Source organism: Erpetoichthys calabaricus, chromosome 1 (genome assembly GCF_900747795.2).
Source record: "Erpetoichthys calabaricus chromosome 1, fErpCal1.3, whole genome shotgun sequence".
Classification (NCBI taxonomy): domain Eukaryota; kingdom Metazoa; phylum Chordata; class Cladistia; order Polypteriformes; family Polypteridae; genus Erpetoichthys; species Erpetoichthys calabaricus.
Window position 1 is genome coordinate 316443895 of NC_041394.2, and position 6024 is coordinate 316449918.

Here is a 6024-nt window from a genome sequence, read left to right on the forward strand (position 1 = left end):
AACGGGGATATGAGGAATAAAAACTCTCTCCCCTGAGCCACTGCCAGTAAAAATAGTTGCCTCAATTAGGTTCTTTTGCAGACACGTAACCTGAAGTCTTACACCGTTACAAAGTTTTGGTGGCTGTACGCAAATCCACAATCTGCTTTTTTGAGCCAAACCTGTTGTTTTCATAGGAGCCGCTTTTTATTATTGGGATCGTACCTAGAAACAGAAGCTCTATTAACTTGTGGATTTGCGTGCGAATATATAGCGGCAGCGTCTCTATGAACTTGTGGATTTGCCTGTGAGTATTTGGCGGCAGCGTCACAAAGTTGTTTCCGTCTAGCTGCATCAGAAAATGTACCACGACGCCTGACACGCCTCCTTTTTACTGTTTTCTCACAGCTTGGATTGCTGCTGTCATAATCGGTTTGAGTTTCATGGTTTGTTTCAATTACGTTGGTATTTGCAGGACTTGTTGTGTTGAAGTGACATTCGGCATCTGTCAAGCGTTGTAAGCATACAACCGGTTTCACATCCAGCTTTTGAGAATTGAAACATTCATAAACATCAAAGTGTCCACTACTCAAATCATCACCTGTGAATCTAAGATGTTTAAGAGGCATTGGCGGTTCTCCAAACGTGTAAAATAGGCAGGCAGCCAACTACGTGGGAGGCCGGGGGACGCAGGGCGCAACCCCGCCTCACACAGCGACGGAGCTGCAGTCTATGGACATATATATGTACGTAAGTAGGATTCAGTTATGACCATTACGCGTAGAATTTCGAAATGAAACCTGCTTAACTTTTGTAAGTAAGCTGTAAGGAATGAGCCTGCCAAATTTCAGCCTTCTACCTACACGGGAAGTTGAGAGAATTAGTGATGAGTCAGTCAGTGAGAGCTTTGCCTTTTATTAGGCTCCACCCCACTCATATTTATCTATACTTTGACAAAAGAAATACAATGGCATAAAAGCATGTAAGATCAGTTTTAGAAGAAACTGATACTGAATCATTAGTTGAATCAAGCAATATTTATGACAATATCAGTTGATATCTGACATTAATATGGACTGAATGCATATGCCAGCCATGCAATGGGTGGTACCTCAGCACCACATTAATTCAGATGGAGTGGAACAGTGTGAGCTTTTTTTTTTTTTTTTAATGATGCAGGTTAATAATAATAAAAAAGGCAAAATAACGATCAAGTTGAAAGATGTTAGGCCCCTAAAAACTGTAATGCAGCAGCTGTCAATGTTGGGTGAAATATTTTGTGAAAGCTGGAGTCTGAGGGGTAGGAATGATTAAAAGCTGAGTAAGTGGTGCCAAGGACCCGGTGAGAAGTATGTTCCAATAAAGACTTCGGTATACTGTGCCTTGAACAAGTGTAACATCAGAGCTAGGTATGTTTGAATTTGTGCCAACTCTGAATGGCCCTCTAGAACTTTTTTTTTTTTTTTTGGCAACCATGAAGTCTGGGAAGTGCTCTGATCTAAGCAATCACTTGAACTATCCTAGCTACCTGTTTTTGGGTGACACTGGCTGGCTATCTTGTCACTTAGCTCATTAGGCAGAAGGATATTATGAGGGATGAGCGACTGTTAGCCAGAGTAAGAATGGCTTTTTGTACAAGCCTTTTGTGATAGTGGGGAAAGAAAAATTAGGTTTCAGTCATTGTTTTTCACAGAAGCCCCTGGTCAATTTGATGCTAAACCACTGGATACCCTAAACATTGGCTTTAGAGTCGCCTGCTGCAGCAAAACGTTCAGTCTGTTGAGTCAAATTCATGCCGACTTTTTAAAAAAACAATGTTTTACTTGATAGGGTGGACTTTTAAAATAAAACTTGTTTGCAATAAACCTGCCTATTGTTTGATGAACAACAGTACTATAAATCTAGAAACTCTATGTTTAGGCTATATAATACACTAGAGCAGACCCATCTGGAGTACTCTGTGCAGTTCTGGTCACCACACTGCAAGATAAGACATTGCAGCACTTCTCCTGCAGAGGAGAGCAACCAAGTACATCACAGTACTTAAGAACAAGTCGTACTATGACAGACTCAGAAAATCTAAACCAATCTAGTCGTGAGAAAAGGAGACTGTGTGGGGAGCTAATACAGGTCTTCAAAATCCTGAAAGACATTGCTAAAGTGGATCCAGTAGAATTCTTTAGCTTAAATGTGAATTACGTACGCGGGGACATTAGTGGAGATTAAGGGGAAGTGCAGTTACACCTTAAGCCAGGAAGCATTTCATTATGCAAAGACTTGTGGGACCCTGGAACAAATTTCTGAGACATGTTGTTGAAGCAGAAATGTTTTAGAAGAATCTGGATGAGATATTAAGACCGTTTACCTACTATATTAGCTAAACAAATTAGCCTCCCTAGCGTTTGACCCAAACATCACTCGGGCTGTAAAAACAGTGTTAAAAAAGCCTTAGCCCAGTCCCAACTGAATAGACGTGTCGAGCGTAAATGACCCAAAGATTACTTGGGCTGGAAAAGTGCCAACATCAATAGTATCAAGCATTACTCAAGCAACAGCTTAGGCATGTCTTACATAACCGTCAGCGCCTAGGGCAAACTGGACAATGGGGTAGACTTTGTGTACTCCTAGCTTCATAATGGTGTTTTATAAGAAACCATTAAACCGTGCTGTTGACAGTGATGTGAGCATGGATTTTAAGGAGCGCCTCATCAGCAGCGATGATGTAATGAGTCTGTCTTCAGGCAGTGAAACAAAGTGATTATCATGAATCCGAAAGTGATGCTTGATTGTGTTTGGGTTTGTCTTGACTCTGCTTCTAATAAACCAGCACCACCTCGTTTTGATTTTGTAGGGCAGCCAGGCGTAAAAGTGAACATTGATAGCCAAGTTATTTCTTAATGATGACGTGATTAAAAGAGTTGTTGAGATGATGAACCATTGTGCTGAACAGTGTCGAGTAAGTGACTGTACACCTAAGCAGTTTTCCCATTCATACACTACAAAAGACATATTTTGACAGTATATAAGGTATTTGCATCATTATTATTATTCATTTTAAATTACTCATTTCATGTTATTGTTATTATTTGTATCATACTTTTTATACTTCTGACTTTGTACTTTTAGTGTTTTTCACGTTTTACAGTAAAAAGATGAGATTCAATAAAAATGTAATTTTTCACGGCAAAAAATGCAACGCTTTTTACATTTTTTCGAGAAACATTTAGGAGGTTAACTTGATGGACTGAATGGTCTCTTTTCATTTGTCACATTTCTTATGATCTTGTGTGCTCAAATTTTACATCCTGACAATGGTACTCTCTGCAAAAAGGCCCAGTGAGCTCAACTGTTTGACTCGGTCATGCTGATTCAACCAACGAAAATCTTCCCATCGATCAAGTTCAAGTGATCGTCTTCGCTTCCCAGTAGGAAGCCATGTCTGCAACCAGGAAAACCAAAGTAATTGTTCCGGGGTTTGACAGTAGTGATGTATTCATATCGAACTCCTAGTTTTAAACAAAAAAAAAAACACATCACAGAATTCCATGAGCTAACAAGTCCCTACCAAATCTGATTTTTGCCAGTGGGAGTTCTTCAGAATACGTTCAGTTGTTGGAGAAAACTGGCAAAAACCTGAAAGATGAACCTTTACCGACAAAGTAAAGAAAAAGAGTTTGATCTACTTGGCCTTTAACAGCACCCTGCAGATAAGACCAGTTTCCCTTTCTGAAACCTGAGAATTCAAAACTGATTTCTTGATCTTCTACTAAATTTGGAGAATATGACTATGCAGTGTGTTTTTTGATTTATTCACAATTTCAGGACATAATAATACACAACTGTAAGAGTGAAGTAATACAGCCTATCCCAGCCCGAGCCAAGGGATCAGTACTTAAAGATAATCAAATCAGAAGAAAGAGGAGTAAAGGGATCACAATCTGAGCACAGTGACAAAATGAAAACTACAGAGTCTGGCGCTTCAGCACACCAGGACTTGCATGGTTGAGCAGCACGTACCATGGATTCAGAAGGGATTCAGACCCCATCACTACCTACCTACTTTACTGTATTGTAGATTTAATGTAGTAAGGATGCATTCGCCATTTTTGCCCCTCAATCTACACTCAGCAACCGATAAGGACAAAGTGAAACCAAGCTTTCAGAAAGGTTTGCAAATGCATTAAAAATCAAAACTTGAAATCTCATTTCTATAAGTATTCAAACCCTCAGCTGTTGCACTCCAAAATGTGATCAGGTGCATCCTGTTTGCTCTAATTCTGCTTGAGATATGTCCAGAACATTTAAAATTAAATAGACAACGCAGAGCTTGCACGAAGTGAAGGGGTCTGAATCCTTTCTGAATGCAATGTGTATTCAGGCGGATTAAATTGCAGAAGGAGGACCACCAAATGTCCATATGAATTTGCTCCAGTTCTATCCAGCGGGAGGCAAGAAGTTTCACTGCCAGAGAACCAAGACGGAATAATTTACATTAAAGTCGTCTTTTAAGCAGTAGCATACAGAGGTCTAAAAGGGAGGAGTGTCTGAGGTAACAATGGAACATTTCGAGAAAGAAAAGATTAGTTACATATGTGGGTTCAAAAGGAAAAGACAGGAGGGCAGCGGCAGAACACACCAACTTTGTATGCAGGGTCCGGTGGTATTCCTGAAATCATCAGGTAACAAGTTTTAAGTAATCGGCTCACCACTGCTGATGTTCTCGCAGTCTTGTTATACAGTGGTTTAGGTACATCACAAACCCATCCTGGCCATGTAGCACAGAGGTGTGGGAAAGTCCCAAAAAGGCTGTGCTTGTTTTGTAATGGCAGTGTGTACATGTCCCAAATACCGCTGCACTGCTCCAAGATAAAATTTTAAAGCTGCTTGGAGCAGCAAACACTCTTGTCGCCCTCTGTTGTGCTTCCATGCAGAAAGTGCCACGGAGATGCCCGTTCCATAAGTGTGAATGCAGACTCCACAAATAAACTGTACTGGTTGGTATTTACCTAACAGAAGATGATAAACCTGTCCTCTTCAGTTTTGTGTGGATTTCCACCAGATGCCAACTCCTTTCCATTGAGTGTTCTGAAAATTTTGTAGAATAGTGTTGACTCCATAGTGTTCATTCTTGCCCAACTGCAAGATGTCTTGTCCAATTGGATTCCACGCACATTAGGTTAGTTGTCAACCATAAATTGGTAGCAAGCATGTGAGTGAGTTTGTCCTGCAGTTGGCTGTGTCCATTATGGGGTTCCCAGTAGCTGTGGTCACACACGCATATGTATATATTGTGACGTGTGAGCCCCTGTCCTGCACCCCAGAACACGAGGCAGAGTCTCAGTACTTTAGCAAAACCAACTTTATAACCACACGGTTATTTATTGTAGCTGGATCTACCACTCTCCTATATACAGACACAGCAGTCAGGCAGGGTCGTGGCCAAGTAATATTGTTCCCTACAGTTATAATGTTCCTTGCATCACCCATCGACAACATGCGCTTGTAGTGCGACCACGGTGGGCTCGGATTTGCTTTTGCGAAGAAGCGCTGCAGCGCAGGGAGCCTGTGGTTGCCTCGGCAATGGATAAGTTATCTTCCACAAACGCAGCAATCGTACTTCGGGACGCTCTTCAGCATGGCGTCCCATTGGGGGAGTCCCAAAACAGTTTAGAAACCTTACTATATATATATATATATATATATATATATACTAGCAAAATACCCGCGCTTCGCAGCGGCGAAGTACTGCTTTAAAATTTTAAATAATAAACTGAGGGAAATTATACCAATAATTATTTGTTAAGGATCTCTTTGTATACCATGTTGTCAGTTCGCCCCTCCGGTTGTAATATGACCAAGTTGTGCGCTGAGCTTACTCCTGAGCATGCAACGTATACTTGGCCATGTGAAAAGCAAATCAAGAACAGCAAGACCGCGCCAGCTGCAGAGCTCAGCTCGGAGCGAAATGAAGTGAATGAAATGAGGTGAATGGGAGGGGAGATGATCACGTGACTCCAACACCCGCCTTAACTCTCCATCCCTCCA